At 46.7% G+C, this 10,027-nt stretch overlaps 1 pseudogene; it reads right to left on the reverse strand.

Moving 5' to 3' along the window:
- Positions 1-221: 221 nt before the first annotated feature.
- LOC147828120 (testis-expressed protein 2 pseudogene) lies at positions 222-4,526 on the reverse strand (annotated as a pseudogene).
- Between the last annotated feature and the right edge of the window lie 5,501 nt (positions 4,527-10,027).

Here is a 10,027-nt window from a genome sequence, read left to right on the forward strand (position 1 = left end):
GGGAAAAGAAGCTGCCATTCGGTATGAGGCCGATGATGAGCCTGTGACCATAAGGCTCTCATGCTCCTTTTACCATAGCTTCAGGAATGCTCCTGGCTGTGTACGTCCACGTTGCCACTTTGATGGGAGGCAAACTTTAGCCTTGACTCAAAAGCAGGCAGCAGTTGAGCAGTTCTGTTTTTGGCCATCGGAAAAGGAAACTGCCCACAAAACTTTCCCAAATCAGTTAGATGAACAAAGCATTTCCCTTCCTATATGAAGCTTCCTAGAGCACACAGGAAATCTGGGTCTTTAGGCCCAACCCATCTGGACTAGGGAAGAACAATCAGTCCTTGTGTGAAGTATTTGTTATTGTCACATATGCTCCTGTCTCAGGAAAACAATGAGGATTAGTTAGAAGCAAGATGATTGTACCTCATTGGTAAAAGGCTTTGGATAGTTTGATCTCATGGCTTTGCCTACTGTTCACATAAATCCCACTGTCTCCACCCCAGCTGAAAGTTGTTTTTGTGTGTTCTATGGCAATTGCTTCCAAAATGCATAATTTAAAATGAAGAAAAGTAAGTTGCTATGCCTCTTTACCACCAATGACGTGGGTCACAGAATTCCACTCCCCACACATGTAATCACATTGACATGCTTGGAGCATGGAGGGCTGCAATCACATGTACAAAGTAGAGTGAAAAAATGTTCCATTGTGCACCAGCTGCCAGAGGAAAAGCTTTGGAGGAGTCCAGGAGGCGAGGGGAAGTCTTTCAGTTGTACAGCTTCCCTCTGGATGTGCTGTTTGCTGCCACAGAAACTGGTAGACCTTTAAAAAGCCACAATGTGAATCACGTGTAACTTCTGGGTCCACCATGATGATTCTTCAGTCTCCTTTGCCAAGTCCAAGCTTTGCAGCAAGCAGTCCAGACACCTGTCATCGGATGCAGGGAATGACACCTCACAGTGGAATGGGCACCAGCAGGCAGAGGGCAGAAGCCGTCTTAAGAGACAATACTGTGGCACTTTTTCCAAGTAAAGGCCAGTGCCACAGCACAAATGGTGTCCAGGAACTCCATATGTTGAGCTAGGTCTCATAATACAGGGAACATCCCATCATCACCCATTACAGCCGATCAGCAGCCTCCACAGGTGGGTCCTTCAGGAGACAGGAAGTAGAGCGAGGGTCCGTGGCCAAGTGCATTATAGGGATATAAACATCGTCCATGTTTGGCATGACAAAAACTTTCTGAAACTCTTGCTGCAGTTTCCTCTCTATCCAGTCTGTCACATGAACTAAAGTCACTTCTCTCCAAGTTTTGGGCGAGCTTTCAGCTCCGCATGTGGTGGCTTCCAGAAGCCATACCATAGGCGGTCAGTTGGAGGTGGAGGAATGTTGACCACCAGGGTTCCTCGACATTCTTGTACTTCAACAGTTAGCAGCAGGGGCGTATTGGAGACTTCTTCAATCTTCTTTTTAATGAACTCTGTCTCTGTTGCTTTTTGGAAATACTTTGATTTGGTAATTTTATCAACAAATCTCATAATTTTACTTGTTTGATGACCTCCAACATACCCTTCAGCCCCTGGGAGCAGCTGTTTGTCTCCTGCACTGGGCTCTGGTGTATCATCTTCATCAGAGGAGCCGGCACTGGAGGATTCCTCATCACTGTCAGCAAGACAGTACGCCCGGAGCCTGCAACCTTCTTTGCCAATTTCTCCAACCTTCCGGGCTTCAACAAGCGGCTCTTTACCTAGTTTGGTCAAATTCATTTTGGTCTCAAGAGTCATCAGAAAGGATCCATTGTAGGACATTTCCAAGTCAATCCAGAGACCTTTATTTTGCTGAGTTTCATCTGGATTTTCTTTGACACCAGATCGGACCAGTACTTCTCTCCTAAGAAGTCCCAAAATATCCTTCCAAGCAAGGCATTCACCCAAGCTTCCTGTTCTTCCTCCTCAGAAGGTGGAGCCTCTGGTAACTTTTTCCCAGTGGTGGGGCTGCTCTCCACACTCTGCATGGGGCTCCTGTGGGGGCTTTGGCTTTCCTGGGGCACACACCTGCCCATGTACACACTGTAGTCTAGCAGCATCTTCTGCCGCACGCTGCCCACCAGCTCCTTTTGCTTTGGCTGTGTCATGATCTCCTCCACACTACCTTTGCTGCTGCTGTGGCTGTGAGTCAGGTGCCCAGAAGGACTGCTGTGTCCGCTGTGGGTGGGCAGAGGGCCTGGTTTACTTCCAGAGACACCAGGTGGCTTCTTGAGGTCTGATTTCAGCTTAGATGCCAAAATAAATCTTCTAAACCACTCCTCTTTTTCTCGGCCTGTTCTCCCAAACAGATACAGTATCTGATCTCGGTGGACAGATTTCATTCCCTCTTGAGGGTGGGGTGGCTTCTTAGGGTCCTCGCTTCCCAGCTCTCTCTCAGCTGGTGGCTTCTCTTCAGAGGTCTCCTTATCAGTCTGAGCCTTAGACATAAAGTCTTGTCGACTAAGCTCAATACAAATGGGGTACTTTTTGTTCCAGATTCGTTTTCGAGCCAAACTTTCAGGTACAAGATAAATCTTGCTGTCAGAAAGGTCATAGATTTTCTGGCTGATGTAGGTGACGTCTGGCTTCATTTCATTGTAGCTCGCCCTCCTGGATATGTTTTTATTGGGCTTTGAAAGCCTTAAGGTTCCACCCTCAAGTCGAACAAAGATTGAGTGTGTCAAAGTCGCATGGTAAGTTTCTGGATCATAGTTGTAAATCTCATTCATCCATCCCTTTAGTATTTCAGGTTCTTTAATGTCCAAAGATCTCATATTCCAGTGTTGCAGATGTTTATGTGACTTGTGATATTTATGAGCACTTGGTGGTGTAAAAAACCAAATCATGCAAACTGCAGTCATGAATCCAAGGCCAACTCCCAGACAGAGTCCGCTCACATAGTGGGGGAGGGGGAGGATGAGGTACGCATAGACACACGTTATAAAGAAGCCCAACGTCTTCATGGGTAATTCTGGGTGCTGCGTGGCCAAGTCCTCTTCCTCTTCACTGTCAAGAATCGTGCCATCCTCCATGAGCACCTCTGGCCTCAGAGGGACATTGGGGGGCTTATCAACTCTACCCTCACCCTCTGTTTCCAGGTCAAAGTCTTGCGTGTACAGTTCACAAAACTCTTCATCTTCTTTGCTCACTAAGGCAGACAAAGAGCATTTCTCTAGGACAAGAGAGCTTGTCTTCATGCCTAAATCCTTTAGGCTGCTTGCCTGGGAAACTTTAGTTTCCACCTCTTTCACAGGCTCTTCGGTGGACTTTGGGTGGTTACTCCTGGGGACATTGGAGTCACTGCTAGAGCCATCCCCCTCAGAGTCACACTCCTCTTCCTTGATGCTATAGTTGTTATTGCTTTCCAAATGCCCGTTCAAGCTGGACAGGTTGGAGAGTTCTGAAGCACTTGAAGATAAGGCTTTGGGCCTGTGGCTGACACTTTCTTCCCCTATAATTTTACTAAGGAGCTGAAAAGGCTCATATATGACTTCTGAAAGGCATCCTTTAGTGTCTTCAATTTTTGCCTCCATTTCGGGCACTTTAAAAAAGGAGCGAGTATCAGAGGGAGAAGTCAGAGGGGAAGAAGGTGCAGTTTTAGAATCTCCACCTGTATTTCGTGGCTGTGTGAACTGCTTGAACAGGTGTAAATTCAGTTTGGAGTCAGCTGGCTTATAGAACACAGTATCCGACTCCTGCCTGGAAGTGTCGGTAGACAGAGACTTGACTAACGTCTTCATCAAGTGCCTGTGCCTCGGGGGGTATGGGGTTTCTTTTGGCTCCACCTCAATTGACAGGGACTTCACCAGGCTCCTGAAGGGCTTAGCGCTGGAGAGAGCAGAGGATGAGGCACTGGAGGAGAGGATAGGAGACTTGGAAGGAGAGGACAATGGGGAAGAGGAACTGGTTTTCTACTCAGAAAGGGATGACACACTGGGAGAGCTAGCTAAGGGCCCTGATGATGACCCTGGAGACAGAGCCAATGGCACTGCACTTAATACTTGAGCTGCTGGAGGAGGGGATTCCAACAGCTTTACAGTGTTCTCGGAGACGGGCAAAATAGCAGGGGCCTGGGATACGGACAGTCCATCTGCCACAATGGGTGAGGCAGCAGGGCCTGCAGGGTCATGGCCACCCTGGGGTTCAAGATGGAGGCCTTCCTTGGCTTCAAGCCCTGTTACAATGCTTTGGTCATCCAGCCCCTCCTCAAGGTATTCCCTGAACTCTTCTTCTTCCTCCTCCTCCTCCCCGGATGCTGAGAAGTGAATAGCAATGGTGTCTTGGGACACAGGCCTCTGCACGTGCACTTTGGGGGCTGATGGTTTTGGCATGTCAATGGTTTTCTCGGCATGGCAACCATTCAGACTTGTCATTTCCAGCTTCACAAGGGCTCAGGCTCTCAGACTCGCTGGGTGCTTCATCGTACAGCGGCTCGGGCTCGAGCTCAAGCTCCAGCTCGGGCTCCGGCCACGGTTCTGCAGCCCGCCCGCCCCCGGGCACCGGCCGCCCCATCCCCCACGTTGCCACTTTGAAGTTGCTCACAGCATAAAGTTTTCCTGTACACACGAACACACATGTATATAATATATCTGTGCCAAATGAACGCACGCATAGATCCCTGCTGATGTGAGGATGGGCTCCTAGGAGTATGGAGCTGGATCACAGAAAGTGCGCAGTTGTCTGTGAAGGAATCTGAGCTACAATACATACACTTCTAGCTACCGTGAACTTACAGAGTAAAGTACATTAGCAGATAGTTAGCCTGGTATGTAAATGAGCTAAAGTTCGCTGCTGAGTATTAGCACTAAGGATTTCTTGCGTTACTTTTTTACTAGCAGGCTGATCCAAATTAATTCGAAAGACCATCAGTGTCAGACTCAAATGTTTGTGTATTCAGTTGTTTTAAGCATAGCCCCAATAAGCATATTTCAGGCAATTGCAGCTCACCTGTTTTTCATACCTTGTGAAACTATGCTCAGCATGTGCTATGCATAATGAGATAATCCCCAGGGCTGAGAATGCCCAAAGCTGATGTTGTCCTTTGAAGATCTCTGATGCAGAGACTCTGCCCTGCGACTGAGTGACATTATCTGAACCTGTGGCCCCTCCCCCACCCCCTTTCTCGCTACCCTCCAGGTGTGACTGTGCCCACTTCTGCGGCCGCGCAGCCTCTGGGTAGTCTCTAGTCTCGTGCTGTGCACAATTTCCCCCGCATGCCAACCTGTCAGTGCGCCATCCAAATAAATTTGTGTTTGCAAACTTGCTGTGGTTTTATCTTTTTCCTTCATCAAAATGTAGTCCCCCTCACCTGCTCTGTTGAGGCTTAAAGAAAGTGAGGTGTCACAGTGGCACGCAGCATAGAGGATGCAAAAGATTATTCAGGGATGAGGCTTAGTTCAGTCCACCGAGAGGCCCAGAGGAGCTATTTCTCATCCGAGAGCATCCAGCCATCAGGGAGACTCTGGGAGAAGAAAAGGCCACTGAGCAGAGAACTCTCAGGCTTCTATTTAGAATATCAGTGAAAGAGAAAAATGCAGCAGAAAAGCAGTTTGGACACGGTGCTGCCTCAAGGCAAGGCAGTTTTTCTTGGGGAAAGGGGAAGGACAAGGGACAGACTCCACATGCTTCAATAACCTAAACTTCTTGTTGTTTACCCATTCACTCCTCACAGCCTGTGTGCTTTTGCCCCACAGTTTAGCCATTCACTCCTCAGCCAAGTCTCCCACAGGTTAGCAGTTGCAAAAGGAATTCTGAATCTGGCTGTGGTACAGACTACTGCATCTTCTGGAAAAGCATGGCATCTTTTACTGGTCAGTGGGCAGATGTCCAGATGTCCTCTGGAGTTGCTCACCACCCCGCTCCGTCTGGACAATTGAACCCACTTGGTAAGAGATGAAATTTGGATGTCTGGCTTTAATAGTTTGTTCGGGTGAATACAAGAGGTGCTAAGAGTCAAGAAGGGATGCCTTAATTAGATTCTTTAAGACTCAGAGCCCGAGGCAGTTTATGTGAGGTGTGACACCAGAAAGCATTGGAAAGAGGCAAAACCAATCTCAGGGTACATTATCAAAGTCACTGCTGTGTGTTCCATTCTACCAGAGAAGCAGAAACAATGACCACCCTAAAAACAGGATCTTTTAGTATTTACGTATTTGCTCCCTTCCCCCATTGAGCATCATTCCTGGCTGTACTTCCCTCATGTTTCTGGTCTGTGGCCAGACAAGGGCCTAGCATGCTTCCAAGGTTATCAGAAGAGATCTCAGAGCAAATGCAGAAAGCTGTGTGCTTGAGGTTGGGTCTTGCAAGTGCAAGCTGAGTCTAGATTTGCAAGGAACTGTCCATCTCGCCTGCGGCTGAGATCACAGGCAGGCTGAGGAGGTATGATCCAGCTACCAAAGGCACCTCCTTCCTTAAAGGTTCAGCCAAGGGCTTCCCCCAAACTTCACTGTTGGTTTCTTCTTGAAAGAGTGGTCACCTTCGTGTCTGTATTCACCATTTGTTTTCAACGCACCATGAGCCAATTTCAAACTCAATGAAGCTGAGTTGCTGTTTGGCTATTGTATTGGTGCTAGCCAAATCAGGCAGTTACTTAGTTCTATGTTTGGGAGTTGGTACACACGTGCACTTACATCAAGGGGCTGAATGGAGTAACTGGAGGGTGTGGGGGGGGGAGAATAAAATGTAAAAAGAAAATCAATTTGAAGGACCTTTTGCTGATTTGATAACTTTTAAGCAACTCATAAAGATGAAAAGGTAATAAACATTTTCCTTTTTGTTACATATTGTGCATGCTGTTATTCAGAAATATTGAAGTGAACAAAATTAAATAGATTTAAAACAGATTGTGTAAAATCAAACAAAGATTTTTAAGGGACATGATTAGAAATAACTGTTCCCAGCCCAGTCTCCCACCTCAGCCTCCCTAGTGCTGGGATTGCAGGCATGTGCCACCACATCTGGCTTCAATTCTATTTTGAAAGGTTATGGACATCTTTGTTTAAATGCCATTCTGAACTTGATCTCACTGTTAAATCTCCAGAAAGTTTGTCAAGGGTATTAAGAAAAAAAGTTCTTCTGAATAGATGCAAATGTAAAGGACAAAGTCACCAAACCTAGACACAAGACTGTAGAGTGGGACACACTGATTATGGGAGATCTGTTCAAGTCACCAGGAGCCATATTATGGTTTGAATGCTCGTCTTCCAGAATTCACATAATGGAAACCTAGTATGAATGTTATATGTTAATGGTACTGTATTTGGAAGTTGTACCTTCGGGAGGTGATTGGATCATAAGGCTGCTGTCATCATGAAAGGATTAATTCATTTATGGACTGATAGATTAATGATTATCAAGGAAGTGGCTCTGTCATACGTGGGCGCTCTCTCTGGTATGATTAGTCTTGTTCATCATGAGATACTCTACAGCAGTCCCCACCAGCAGGAAGGCCCTCACCTGGTGAGGCCCCTCAACTTTAGTCCTCAGTCTCCAGAACCATGATCTGAAACAACTCATATTCTTTATGAATTACTCATCTACAACAACAGAAGATGGGCAAAGACGAAGCACAAAGGGGTTTGAAGTTACAATGAAAGATATTCTTTTTGGCAGAACCGGGGAAGTGTGATTGTGGATGATGAACCTAAGGATTTGGGTTTGGAGGCAGGGTGATGAGTCAGGAAATCATGAACACATTCTAGGGAAGAATGGAGGGAACTGCTAACATCAGGTGACCGTGGGGGAACTGGTGAGGTGCATATACATAAAACAAACTGTGCAGTGGAATAAATGAAAGGAAGTTTTCATTGACTGAATATGAGGAGGAATCAAGAGTGATTCTCAGTTGTTCAGTTTTCTGAGCCAGCACCTTGTTTAACTATCCCCAATAAATTGGAAGTGGTATTTTAAGTGTTGGGTCAATTCACTGTGCATAAATCTCTGCCAAAATAATTACGGGTTTAGAATAGTGCTGTCTTACCAAAGCATCTTCCTTCCACCATGATAGTTCCTCGGTATATATGAAATAAGACAATATTTTATGAAAAGTTTTGTAAATCACATCTCTCATTATTGTACTACCTCCCTCTGGGGGACCTGGCCAGGAGTGAATGATTAAACTGTGAGACAAAAGCGCATAGGCTCTATGAGGACTTAACAATTAAAAAGAGGGGCAAAAGCACACACATAATTAAACTGCAGGGCAAAAAGCATGTAGGCTTTGTGAGAAGTAAATCATTAAACTGTGGAGCGAAACACATCGGCTGTGTAACAGCAAATGTTATGCTATGTTTACTTTACAATAAAAAGGAAATACATAGCAGAAGTACAGAGCCTCACTCGCGGGTAGGACTGTCTTCAGCGGCCTTGCAGCTTGTCAGGAAGTTGGTCCTCTCCCTGGGCCAGCAGGGCTGACAGACACAGCTCCTCCCAGAATCCTCACTGTTTTCCACCACTTGCATCATGGTCTACACAGCCTGAAGGTCCAGTGTAGATGAAGGGTCTGGATCTCCATGCCATGTCCTTCTCTGGTTTCCCTGGTCACAATATTCAACCCCTACCCCAGTCCTATCTGCCAAGCTCTGAGCTGCTAGCTCGACAGCGCCATGACACCAGTTTTTCTTGCTGACCACGATAAGCAACCGGATGTGATTCAGTCTGACGGCCCCTGAACACCCATCTATCAGGACAGATCCCGTTTAATTCAGGGGGAATGACCCATTCTGGTTGGGTCTGGAATCAGGCTTGTTTGAAGATGGCACACGTGAGGAAGACAAGGGAGACAAGGAGACCGTCATTGTGAGAAACTGGCCTGCTAAAGTTGGGGACAGTCCTTCACATGGAGCTTCCGTAAGAAACACAGCTCCGGAAAGCGCTAAAGGGTGTCAGCTTGTCAGTACTTAGGACTAAATGGCACGCCGCAGTCAGAATACCTGGGGAGTCCTTTGTTTACGGCATTTCAGCATGAGAAATTCATGCCAAGAAAGACAAATCGCAATTATGTTGTTACACCCAGCGAGAGAGAACCAACCAGAGACCGATATTAAATCCACACAGGAGTTTATTACCGGCCAGGACCCAAGCCGAGCATCGGACTCGAGCTCCGACTCGGGGGAGACAAACATGTTTTATACACCTTTGAGGCCAACAGTTTCTAGGCCCCCCTATGGGATAGAACTAGTAAAGCAAGCAAAAGGTACAGAAGCGGAACGTCCTGCTGTTAGAACATTTGTAAAACAACAGTTGATTAATTGTTATTTCTAAAGAGACTTTCTAAGGGGAGGAGGTTTTTAAGCTTCCTCCTTCTGAGTTTATCTAAAGGGCAGGCAGGTGGGTCAAGCAGCAATATGGAGTGAGTCTGTCTTGCTAACAGGGTCCTTCAGTGTCTGGGACAAAGAAACATCCCAACAATACATTTACAAAATGCATTAAGTACAATATTTGGTATCTGTACAACTAAAAAATACTCTGACCACTAAGTGAGAAAAGAGCTCCCAATTTTGCTAAGTAAAAAGACAGATTTCAAAGCCACATGATTGATATAATTCCATTTCCTTTTTTAAAAGAAAGAAAAGGAAAAGGGGGAGGTGGAAGGAGAAAGAAGGAGGAAAAGGAAGATGGAGGCAGTGAAGGGTGGAGGATGGAGGAAAGCTTATGTGGCCATGGGCTCACAGGGCAGCAGCGCCTGTGTGGATGTGATTAAGGCCGGGTCCCGAGGTGGGGCACGATCCTGGAGTGTCTGGTGAGCCCAGTGTCCTCACAAGGGGGCTTGTAAGAGGGAGCCGGAGGGTCTAAGTCAGTGCAGGAGAGGGGACCTTGATGAGTCCTGGCTGTGCGGCTCAAGGAAGAGGCCACTGCAGGGGACAAGCAAGGGGCAGCCCGTAGAAGCTAGACAAGAACGAAATAAATTCTGTTTCAGAGCTCTGAGAAACGGTGGCCGTGCCTGCTGACCCATTGACTTCATCTCAGTGAGACTGAATTCACACTTCTGCCTTTCTAAATGGTAATGGGATGA

This window comes from Heterocephalus glaber, unplaced genomic scaffold (assembly GCF_053883595.1).
Source record: "Heterocephalus glaber isolate CG9 unplaced genomic scaffold, H.glaber_assembly_v1.0 deba00001282, whole genome shotgun sequence".
In the NCBI taxonomy this organism is placed as follows: domain Eukaryota; kingdom Metazoa; phylum Chordata; class Mammalia; order Rodentia; family Bathyergidae; genus Heterocephalus; species Heterocephalus glaber.